This window comes from Sceloporus occidentalis, unplaced genomic scaffold, assembly GCF_023333645.1.
Source record: "Sceloporus occidentalis isolate IW3139 unplaced genomic scaffold, rSceOcc1.0.p SCAF_2, whole genome shotgun sequence".
NCBI lineage: Eukaryota > Metazoa > Chordata > Lepidosauria > Squamata > Phrynosomatidae > Sceloporus > Sceloporus occidentalis.
The window spans coordinates 204,336,933-204,349,952 of NW_028316982.1; the positions used below are offsets into that span (position 1 = coordinate 204,336,933).

At 38.4% G+C, this 13,020-nt stretch overlaps 1 pseudogene; it reads right to left on the reverse strand.

Annotated features, from left to right (window-relative positions):
- LOC149319617 (trifunctional purine biosynthetic protein adenosine-3-like) overlaps window positions 1-13,020 on the reverse strand; it is a 33,507-nt pseudogene that overhangs the window by 18,135 nt on the left and 2,352 nt on the right.

A 13,020-nucleotide genomic window follows, 5' to 3' on the forward strand; every position in this document is an offset into this window, starting at 1 on the left:
AAGTTTAATAATAATAATAATAATAATAATAATAATAATAATAATAATGGGTGGGAATTGTCTACTATGAGGAATCAGTTAAAGATAATAAATTGGGTTGACTGCAAAAATAATCACCAAGGCACTCTAGCTAGGTCTCATATTACTGTACATAGGTAACAATGAAACATCCACCAAGCCACCCTGGCAGTATCAGATAGTGACAATACTAAGCCATAAGATGCATTAAGTAAAATATCAGATCTAGAACATAAGTTATTTCTTCTGGGAAGAAACTGTAGGCAGACCTAGCTTCTGCATATCCCATCACTTTTGCTAAAGACAAAAAAAAGAAAAAAGAAAAAAAAAGAAAAGTTAAGTGTCCTTTAGTTGTAAGAGACCTTTGGTTTTCCAGATGTTTGGACCTCAGGTCCCAGAAGCATCAGCTAGAACAACCAACTTCTGGAAGAAGTCTAAAAAAAATCAGGAACATCAAGCCTAAAAAAACACTTTTGAGCAATCCTACTTTGAGCAGTCTTACAATCCTACTGTAGAGGAATAGGCTGGACCCACACTATGGAGTTTATCAAATGGGAGGAATTTCTCTTAAATTCGAATGAAAAGAAAGTGGGGCCAGAATGCATTCACTTAAAGTCGCTAGTTTAGCGCAATTACATGAATGTGCATTGCGTTCGAACTGGATTCCTATTGCCTGAAAATAGCATGCCATTGCCTGAATTTGCATGTGGCAGTCTATCATGCAATAACGTGAAACCACATGATTGCGCTCAGACTGACTCCCCATTGCCTGAATTTGCGTGTAGTGGGTTATCATTAAACCTCATGATTGCGTTCAGATTGCCATTGGATTATACTTCCAATTTTCCTTGTCTGATAAACTCCTTAGAGCCTTATTGCATACTGCAGTCTATACCCCTTCCTTTCATTTGTTTATGCTAATTTACTATGCAATAAAGTTGTGGCAGTCAACATTTATCCCATACACTTGGTGTCCAGCCTGTCTGTCTCAGCACAAGCAAAGAAGAACAATGAAGAAAGAATTTGCAAAAACCTGGCCAGTACTGACATAACATTATTTGATTTGCGTTAGAGAAATTTCCATCAAGTAATTTAGTTATTTATCAGTTCACCATATCCTTACCTGATTTGGAATTGCTTGCAGCTGGAAGTTTAGATGGGTGAACCAAGATACTGCAAGATATAAAATCAGCAATTTTGTCTTCATGTAATGGTCTCCTAAAATGGAAGAACACATCACTGTCATAGATGCTGCAGCAGATTACACAGAGCATAAGGGAAGAAAAGGAATATGACTCCAACCCAATATCAGTTGTTTTAAGCTTTTAAGAATTGCACCAGAATGAAAGAAAAAGTGGGACACATGAGACCTTGGAAAAGTTGCTTTTTTTTGCACTGATATTCAGATTCTCCAGGAAGATTTCAGGAGTTACCCTCAGAAAAGGTAATTTTTCCTACATCTGCTGCAGTTTATGAAAAATCTGATTGTTATTTTCTTGGCACTTTCAAGGTGGTTTGTATTATCTACAGTAAAACAACTTGGTTGGTCATATACAGATTCATTTAAAGAATTGATGAATAATACTGACCAATACTTTAATTTGATTATTAAAACTGCATAATTTGTAATAATTTTAATAAATCATGTTAACGTTATTGAAAAGAATTGTTAATCTGGACTGGTGAAAGAGCAGGATAGAAATGTAATAAATGAATAAATAAGAAGTTATTCTTCAAAATGAATTCATATTAAAGTGTTTAGTGCAATTATGTACTCTTGTGTTGGTGAAAGAGGACATTTTTATGGAAGAGAGGATAAAAAACTGGAAACAAAAACCCCAATTCCCCAAATATCACATTTTGCTTAAGACAGTAGTTTTAAGAAAATTCTTGTCAAATTTATAAATGTTGGGTTAGCACTCATTGGTTGGCATGCTATTGACACCTGGCTGAATGAAATTACGTGTGAAAGGGATCTGGGAGTCCAAGTAGACCACAAGTTGAACATGAGTCAACAGTGTGACATGGCAGCTAAAAAGGCCAATGCAATTTTAGGCTGCATCAATAAAAGTATAGTGTCTAGATCAAGGGAAGTAATAGTGCCACTATATTCTGATTTGGTCAGGCCCCACTTGGAGTATTGTGCCCAGTTCTGGGCACCACAATTCAAAAAGGACATTGAGAAACTGGAGCATGTCCAAAGGAGGGCAACTAAAATGGTGAAGGGTTTGGGAAACCATGCCCTATGAGGAACGACTTAGGGAGCTGGGGATGTTCATCCTGGAGAAAAGAAGGTTAAGAGGTGATATGATAGCCCTGTTAAAATATTTGAAGGGACGTCATATTGAGGAAGGAGCAAGCTTGTTTTGTGCTGCTCCAGAGACTAGGACCCGGAGCAATGGATACAAGCTCCAGGAAAAGAGATTCCACCTCAACATTAGGAGGAACTTCCTGACAGTAAGGGCTGTTCGACAGTGGAACACACTCCCTTGGAGTGTAGTGGAGTCTCCCTCTTTGGAGGTCTTCAAATAGAGGCTGGATGGCCATCTGTTGGGGATGCCTTGATTTAGATTTCCTGCATAGCAGGGGGTTGGACTGGATGGCCCTTGCGGTCTCTTCCAACTCTATGATTCTATGATTCTATGACCTACACATGTGTAAGTCGCTTAATGCATGTAAGGCAAATTACTTGCCATAGCACAACAGATGTATTCTGCTGACAGGACTACAGCCAGAGTTGTGTATACAACAATGCTGTGCATTGTAGTTGCACACTGAATTACAATTTTACATTGCATATTGGTGTTGCATATTGTCATCATGCATTGTGGCAATGACACATTAGAATGTGTTACACAATGTTGCTATTCTGGAGAGGCATGTCTTTGGACATGGATATTTATGCTACACCCAAGGGATATTGGATTGCAGCCATTGCCTACTAGTGCTTTTAACAAATACATACACAGACTGCCCAAGGAACTTCATAGCAGGAAAGCCAACATCCTTTCTGTATATTGCATCTTGGAAATAAATTACTTCTAGTCCTTTGTAAGCTTCTTCAAGTGCTGACATGAGGTCTTGCTTGACAGCTGTTACTGTCAAGACTCTGCTTCCATTAATTAACACTTTGTCATTCTTTGTTATGGTTGCTCCATGAAAGATCTCCAGGCCCAGTTCCTTGGCCTGAAGTAGACCTACAAAATTAAAAATGAAAGTGCACTCTGTTATTCTTTTCAGAATATCTTCTCAGTTGCATTGAGAGTTGGTGGCAAGAATCCTGTTTCACATTTTATTGAAGTTTCACTCTAGGAACTCTGGATAACAAGGGACCTATGAACAACACAATCGTATCTACTCAGTAGTAAGTTTCAGTTATTTCAGTGATGCAAACTCTAGACTTGGAAAGCCAACTACATAGAAACTAGATAAGATATTCAAGCAACATGAACTGCCAAAAAGACAAATAAATGTGTTTGACAGAAAATCAGGCCTGAACTTACCCTAGAAACCAAAAGGACTAAACAGAGGCTGTCATACATACCACGAGACAGCATGACTCATTGAAAAAGCTCACAATGATTGGTGAAGTTGAAGGCTGTAGGAAAAGCAGACCACTTTACAGGTGGATTGACTCAGTTAAGGAAGCCATGGCCCTGAGTTTGCAGAACCTGAGCAGGGCTGCTAATAGTAGGGTCTCTCATTTATAAGACTGTCATAAGTTGAAGCTGACTGGATGCAATTAACAGCTAACTCATGGTTAAGTGAATGAGTACAGGATTGTAGATATGCCCTTGTAAACAATTTAAAGTGCAAGAGCGGGGGTGGGCAAAGCATGCTCCTCCAAATGTTGTTGTAATTCCTTCACCATTGGCACCATTGCTGCCTATGCCTGATGGAAATCCAACAACATCTGGAGAACCATACTTTGCCTTCAGCCCTACACTGGAGAGTGAAGAGGATTATCATGGTCTGTTTCTTTGACAAGGAATAATGATCATCAGAAAATATCAAATTAGATTATTAATTCTTTTTACTAGAAGTGGTCAGGATGAAAGAATTACCGGTGATCTCTGTATTTTTACTATAACATTCTCTATAGCCTTCACATGCCATGACAACTGACACAGCAGTTAAATTCTTTGGCCAAGTTAATGTGGCATCACAGAGCCTGCTATTGATAGCAGCTTGGATCACTTCATATAGATCATGGTTAAGAAGTGGAAGAACTACCTGCAAAAGTGAACACAGTAGACAAATGACTGAGTGTCAAATACAACAACTATAGAATTTTAAAATATAAAATATTATTTTATTTATTCCCAAAAATCCATGGAGATCAGCATACAGTGATTATCAGACTGAGGATAATACATATTTACAGAAAATGTTTCCACAATGCCTTCATGCTGTAGGATTCATTAGTCATCTTGTAAAATAAATAAGCAAATGGTGATGGGGCACCAACACCTTGGCTCCATTACCACCGGGCTATAAAGCGAATCAAGAATCAGATTATAGGGACACTGTTCCCATTTGAATTTGCATTCGATCCTTGTTTAAGGAAAATCGTTCCCATTTGAATCTGTGTTCGATCCTACTTTGATCAATTTCTCCAGTGAAAACTCGAATCAGAGGTGGATAACACGGGTTATCCTGACTGCACATTTCCAGCAGGGTTTTTTGCAGCTGCTGTGTCGGATCCAGGGCAAACTAATGGGAATGATGGAGGGAGGAGCAATGTTCACGGGGCTGTCCCAGGGGTATCACCCACTTTGTTCTCTTTCCTGCATTCTTGGCGGCATTTCCCCCCACTCACATAGCCTTTCCCCCAGTGGAGGGGGAAGCAGGGCAAGGCGATCACATGTGTAGACAATTTTTAAAAAAAAATAATAATAATTAAGCTTTCGATAGCCTAGGCGCTCTGTCAGGTGTCCGAACATTGCAAATTGGTTCATTGGCCTCCAAACACAGTAAGCGCATGATGCCCCCCTGCCAACCCCCCCCCCCGCTCCACATAGATCAATGTGTGAGGAGACCCACTGCACACCCTTTTTATAACTATTATTTATTCTTTTTCTTTTTTCTGTTTTTGCTGAGTGCCTCAGCGCTCCAGCGTCTGGGCAGCAATCACAATTATGCCTAGCCGCCCAAGTGCTCAGGCGTTTTAGGGATCCATTGACCACAAAAAAACCGAATAGAAAAACAGTTTGGAAAGACGCAAATGTGAATGGGGAACAAAAATAGCCCGAGTCAAAATGCATTGAAGCAACTGACGTCACTGTGATGACTAATCGCCTAAGTGCTTGACTGACAGCTTAAAAAAGGAAAACCGGTTCCAGACAGGCAATAGGAACGGGGAACAAAAAAGTCAGCATCAAAATACAACGGAGAAATATCAGTGGAAAAATATGGGTCAAGAAAAACCGAGTCCGTTTGCTCCCTTTTGTAATGGGAACGATAGATGTGATTTGAATACAACTCGGGAACTCGCTCCAAGTCTGACTCGCAGCAAGATTCGTCGCTTTATCGCCCAGTGGGAATGGGGCCCTTGTCAGTAACATTAGGGATAGTTAGTTCTAATATAAAAAGCATGCTTTTTAAGGTTCTTAAAATCTGGATTTTACAAAATAACACAGGGAGAGGAGGAAATTCTACCCCCACCATAGTTGATCAATACTGGCATCATCACTGGCCAGTGATCAGACTTAACAGCAGATTTTTTCAACACCCGCTTCATACCTTCTCAAATCAGAGAACGCAGATATCTACATTTGCCCCAGAGATAACAACAGATATTCAAAGTGAAAGATATCAGAGGGCATGGCTCTGCTTAGAGATGGCAACAACTGTAGTCTGGTCCTGCCCACTGACATCATCTGGACCACAACAAAAATCTGTCTCACCATCTTTCATTTATAAAATGCTTTTAAATTGTTCAAAGTATGTTAAATACATTGCTCAGTAATCCTGGTTTTGGTTCTCTAAAGTATGCTTGCTTTATAAACCTTATAGTGTAAGATGGAAATAGAGCAACAGTAGATTGTTTTAGATGATGAAGTGAATTCATGACAGAAAAACAATCTCATGATTCTTAGCTCTGAGCTGTCAAAAATCAACATCTGTTTGCTGCACAAGCTGGTCTGGCCATTGGAAAGAAAATGTGCATGTAGCATGGTTGCTAGGCTGATTCAGTCTAGCCAAGGCATTATACCAGCGTCTCTTTGGTCACTTTATCATGCCAGTGCAGCACCATGTGCAACAGCATTATACCAACACAGTACAAATTAAACTGAGTTAAATTCCTAATTGGTTGGCTCAGTGGTTTGTAGGATTGAGCTGTACAATTCTGTCTTACCTGGCACTGAGGGTCACCAAAGTTACAGTCCATGCTTAAGACTTTCACACCATCTTTTGTAAGTATTAATTCTATTTGCAGCACACCTGGATGGGAGAAGTATAAAAGTACATTTACAGACATTTTTTAAAGTAGTGAACAGTGAGATTAAGGTATGAGATGAAGTAAAGCATTAGAAATCTGTAAATTGTTACTTGTTGAGGATCAGGTTTTTCACTAATAAAATAATAATTTTAGAGAAGTTATTTATTAAATGGGACTGATATGAATCTGCTGTGTATATGAAAGGATGAATAGATGACAAGCACTGTACTTTTAAATATGGTGAGCTTCTAACATATAAAACAATCCAGGAAGACAGCACAGAGTAGTCGTATGTGAGAACAAACCATAATGTGATCAATAATCTCTAAACAATATTATTTATCAGAGCAATTTCTTACCTACATATGACATGCCTTCTTGCTTCAGGCAGTCAATAATGTGTTGAAGAAGTGTGCTTTTTATTTTTTGTAGAAGAACTTCAGGAACCTAAAGAACAATGGGAAATGGGAAAATTCATAATTCCGCACAATTAACTATATGTCAGTTGTTCTTAACAATAGCTGCTGCTATTATATATGTGTTGTTGTTGTTAACATAGAATCTTAGAGATGGAAGAGACCACAAGGGCCATCTAATCCAACTCCCTGCTAAGCAGAAATATACAATTACAGCACTGCTAAGAGATGTTCATCCAACCTCTGCTTAAAAACCTCCAAAGATGAAGAGTCCACTACATGCTGAGGCAGGCTATTCCACTGTTAAAATAGCTCTTAAAGTTTAAAAAAAGTTCTTTTTAATGCTTAAATGCAATCTCTTTTCTTGTAATTTTAATCCATTGGTTTGTGTTCTAGTCTGTGGAGCAGCAGAAAACAAGCTGGTTTGGTTTTCTACATGACATCCTTTCAGATATTTAAAGAAAACAATTGTGTCACCTCTCAGACTTCCCTTCTCCAAGCTAAACATACCCAGCTCCCCAGGTTCTTCCTCATCAGACTTGGTTTTCAAACCTTTGATCATCACAATCGTTCCCCTGGACATGCTGCAACTTGTCTATGTCCTTCATGAACTGCGGTACCCAGATTCATTTTTGAGAAACCCATGCTGGCTTTTAGTAATCACAGCATTAATTTTGTGTACACAGTTTAACAATCTGTTCTAGAATCCTTCCTGGTATCGATATCACACTGACAGATCAGTATTTGCTTGAGTTCTCTCTTTTTTTAACCTCTTTGAAGATGGGAACAACATTTGCCCTCCTCCAATAGATTTCGTTCATTTCTTATGCATGTCTCTTTTAAATCTCAGTTCATCTGAAAATTCATTGCACATCCCCCTCCTACACTTCATTACATTACATTACTACATTACATTACTACATTACTACATTACATTGGAATTATTTGCAACTGATCTAGCAATTATAATCTTCTCTGCTTACTGCCACAGATCTGCCATGGTGTCAGTGGTTTTTATTGGCCCCAAATTTCTATACATTGCTCTCCAAATCCCTTGCTACGCTGCATTAAGGCATGGAGAACTGCTACTGCTGCCTTGTTATACCAGTGCAAGGCTGATTTAGTGCCAGCAGAGGGCAAGCAGTTATGACTCTAGAACAGGGGTAGCGGGAATCGTGCAGCTCTCTAGATGATGTTCAACCACAACTCCCAGCATTCCTCACCATTGGTTATATTGGCTAGAACTGTTGAAAATGAGGTCCACTAACATCTGGAAGGGGCATGATTCCCATCTCTGCACTGTATATGGAGCTGAGATACAAAATTTTATGTGTTCTAAGCAAAAATTAAATATTCTGCATCATTCTGTAGCTTTCACAGATTATGTGTATCATTTCTTCCCTGATTATACTTAATTGATTTTGATAAGCTTAAAATCAGAAGGTCCAAGAATTTTATTCAGGGGGTCAAGGCCCTAAGCCTTGACTCCTGCAAGCATCCTAGACAGCTGAAGTTTCCCTTGGTTTGTCAATTCACTTTCGGGTCTGTCTCTGCAATCCGAGGAGCCAGAAACATGTGGGGTGGAGGAGGGGAGGAAAAAGGAAGGCAACACTTCTCCTCTGCAAAGCTCTACAGACAGTACTAGTTTCTGTGTTGTCAGAGTACAGTTGTGAATAGCTTTGACTAAACATCTATTTGTGAGAATGTTGGTAATGACACTTTATGTTAATAAAAAGAAGTGACATTGCAGCTTGCCCAGATTCTAGATAATGTTGCCAAAGACGTTATGCAGAAAACAGGACCACGGGCTTCTCCAGATGGGTCAATAATTCTAACAAATGTCAGGCTCTTCTATTTCTGGACTTCATGCCTTGTGACACTTGTTCCCACTTCTGCATGCAGTCATGCCCTAAATATACGTGGATTTTGTCCACACTTTCCCCCACTTGCTTGAGGCATGGTTAATTGTGTTGTGGGTGGGATTTCCTTTCCTCACTCTCATCCTCTTTGTAAACTCCACATTTCAGCCCCATGCTCCAATATCCACGTTCCCAGTCTGACAAGTTTCTTTTTTTAAAAAATGTTACAGCCTTAGTATTAAAGTACTATATCATTATAACAATGTCCAGTTTTGTAATTGAATATGTAATGAGGGGAGGAAAGTCAGAAGAAAACTTCCATAACAACATTCACATATCCCTAATCAACCTGTCACCAGTGGTACTGCCCAGAAATACAGAAGTACAGGAGAAAATGAAACAATGGATACAGTTGTGGGAATTTACCCTTGCCTTGCCTATCAGAAACTGTTGGGACATGGGGCAGGTAATCCCTGTGTTAAATTTTAAAAAGTTGTGGCTAGTCCCAGAAATTCACAAGAAATAGATCAGAATAACAAGCATATTATATGGCTATTTTTTAAAATCCCAGTAAGTTCAGGAATAACTCCCACTAAATCCTGAGGATTTTTGTTAGCCTGGAGGAGCCCTGTATGATTGACAAGAAATGAGGCTTCTTAGTATTGGAGCATCTGCACTTGAACCACAAAGAGACCAAAATCTTTTTTGGTACCTGAGGCACAGGCCCATATGCTCCCATTCCAACAGGACTTGGACCCTGATCTCCATCCAGTAACTGCTTCTGGACCTGGACTGGTGGCATGGAAGCAAAAGTGACTCCATCCACAAAACAGAGAAACTGTAAGAAAAATGACAGAATTGAGTGGCATATGTTAAGAGCAAAAGTTACATATATTTATGATACTTAGTACAATACATAGGATTGAAAGGTTCAAGGAAGTAGTATGAGTTTGAATACAGAGAGATGATCAAGGTTATATCAAGTATTTGACTAACACAGAAGCAGAAGAGGTGGCTAGTGTTTTGCTTTGGTATGATGCCTTTTAAACCAGTGGACACAACTCATTAGCACTTTATGTGTGTTGCAGATCAGTCTGCAGTTACGAGCACAGCTTCAAAAGGATCTATATGAGAAGGTGTCAAATTGTTTCTCCTCCTTTCCTTACCTTGATTGTTACCCCCTTCTTTTCTCAAATCCTCAAAGAAACGTCAGGAATAAACTCTTCTAGAACATGGCCACATAGCCCGAAAAATCCACAAAAAACTATCAAGTCTCTTTCCCTTTGTTTCAGCCAGCTTTCCCAGTTTTAGACCCTCCTGATGGCTGATACCTCCAATCATCCACAGCCAGCATGGCTCATGGATGATGTCAGCAGTAGTTAAAATGGTTTGAAAAGCTGCTTTAAGCTCTTGGGGAGGGAGTAGGGGAAATATTTACAGTAATTTCTACCAAGTGCTTGGCAATGAAGAAAAAGGGAAAGGCTCTAGATGGAGGTTTCTTTGTACTCTTCAGCTATGAGAAATAATGACACTGAACCTTTCCTCACTACACAGAACTTGTCCTCACTACTCTAGTTCCACTTTAACTGCTATAATTGCATCCTATGGAATTCTGGGATTTGTAGTTTTGTGAGGCACTAAAGCACTCAGGCTGAAAATTTTCAATACCACTCCCTAATCTGCAGATTCCAGGATTCCATAGGATGCAGCCAAGGCAATGAAAGTGAAATCAAAGTGTTCTGATTGTGTAATCTGAAAGGGTCTAAAATCCTGTTCTCTGGTCTGCTCTGTAAAGATATCCTTTAGTATTCTTTGACGGAAGTCATGTTTAATGCGAATCAAGATTTACTACATGTTAACCCCTATGCACAATAAAACCAACCTCCCACCCCCCCCACCCCCAGGATCTTTCTTAAAAGCTGAGAGCTTCTGATTTTCAGCACAGCTCTGCTAAAGAACACCTTCCTTCATGCAGCAGTCCATTTGTTTCATAGTTTTTATGATACCCTTGAAGTTTACACAGTATTTTCTCCCAGGAGTTCAGGGGCCCCTAGTTTGTCTACACAATAATCCTACCAGGTAGATTTGGCTGGGAAACCAGGAGTAAAACAGGAATATCCAATAGGCTTCATGACAGGCTGCCAGATCCAAGTTAAAGTCCTCATTCCAGCACATTTTCCTGCATTGGCAAGGCACTGGACTAATAGACAACTCTTGGGAGACCTTCCAACTCTACAATTCTGGGATTATCCATGACAATACACTAGAAACAATTATATTCTACAAATGTGAGTGAATATTCAATGATGGGCTCCAAACTGTGGTAATCTGTGTTTTGGTTTTAGCTGATACTGACAAATCAAGTTACGATGTGTTGACAATATAGAAACAATATATGAAATTTATATTTTAAAATGTAAAACTTACAGAAAATTCTTCGCCTTTCAGAAGTTCTTCAATGATAATTGTCTCTCGATTATCTCCAAAAATGTTGTCCTGCATTATAAATATGAGAACCTTTGGTCAGATCTTCATTCTTTTAATTTTTCTTTTCTTTTCTTTTTTTAATTATAAAGCTATTTTTAAATCACTTCCAATTATAGTCAGTTTTTATGGGGTTTTTTTTAAATCACATGCAAATCACCATGTAGTCTGGCCACTGGCCTCAAGTACTACCATCATCTGAGTGCTTAATGAATTTTTGTTGGCTGTAAACACTGTTGGGCAAACATATCAGCTGAATGGCAGTTTGATCTGCAGTTTTGTGAGAACAATCCACCCTTTTCCTCTTTGATGGTATAATTCTAAGTAAGGACTAGCTATGAATTTCAACTCAGTGTGATGAACATATACCAAAAATAGTGCATACACTACAAAAATGAATGTATTTCATAACTCATTTTGATATATAGCAACTCCTCTGAGTTTTGCAGACTTATCAAGTAAAGCTGTTATAAATTAACTCTCACTGTAGTTTAACACAGAGATACTATATCACCTGTAGAATTGCTCGTGTTGCCTTGCAAGCTTCTTCTTTGTTTGATGCAAGAATTACTTCTTTTCTAGGACCAAAGCCACTAGGTTTTACCACCAATGCAGGAAAATCTGCACTTTAAATTAAAATATGATAGGTTAGAGGGAAATTACTGCAAACTTTCCTCTCCTTAAAGCAAAGTCTAGAATGATGCATTTGACAGATGTATTTTTATCTAGCCACCATCTACAGTAGCTCCAGTTTGACATCCAGTTGTTATATACATTTACCAATAAATGCACTTAAAAACAGAGGTTTATAGGCAGGTGTGTGTTTAAAGAAAAGCTAGATATGACTCCTTTTTTACATTTACAGAGCCAGTTTTCCATATTGTTTGCATAGTGTCTTTTTTATACCAGGCATACTGGTATTGTAGTCAACAACAAATGTTAATGATGGAAAAGAAAGGAAAAGTGTGGCCTATTTGTCTCTTCTCTTCTACCTTAGCAACAAGCTCTTTTTTTTAATTAGCATGGAAAAATTAAATTTCAGAAGTAATACTATGAGTGGAAATGAAGTTACTTGTTTGGTTTACCAAATAACTACTTTTCAAAATTATTTAAAGGGCAGGTAAGGCATTTTAAGAGGTATTTTTTTCAAGTTCTGTGGTTTAAAATTTTTGCTTTTTTCCTTTAAAAATATCAATAGAAAGTAACATAAAATGCAACAGATTAGATTTTCACAACTGAGTTCTTAGATTTCTCTTTCATACATGAATTACAGCAGGGCTCTTATAAAAACATGTTAATAGTATCAAACGTGGTTGTTTATTTGCCCATGAAAGAAAATACAAACAGTCTATTATCACAAAATATAAAGAGTAGACAATTATTCATAAACTGACAGCAACAATAACACTTACTTGTTAATAAAGATGCAGGCTTCTTGTGAACTGGAAAATGCCTTCCATCTTGCTGTGGGAATTTCATGTTGATCAAGAAAGACCTTACAAAAATGCCTGTCTGTTCCCAGTTGTGCCACCTGGGCAGTAGGGCCAAAACATCTAACTCCAGCTGTTATCAAGTCATCAATAATTCCTAATAATGAAACAGTGAAAAGTTAAAACCTAACTGCTTACACAATGTTACATCTTATTTTATCAGTTTTTCCATTTCTCAATAAAGACATTATACAGCTGGAAAAAGATCAATTACAATGATCAGAAAGTAGGTCATTAGTTTGAAGGGAGACTTCATGCCACCTTCAAATCTCTTTAAATTATTTGTCACTTTAAATTAGAACATTGGCATC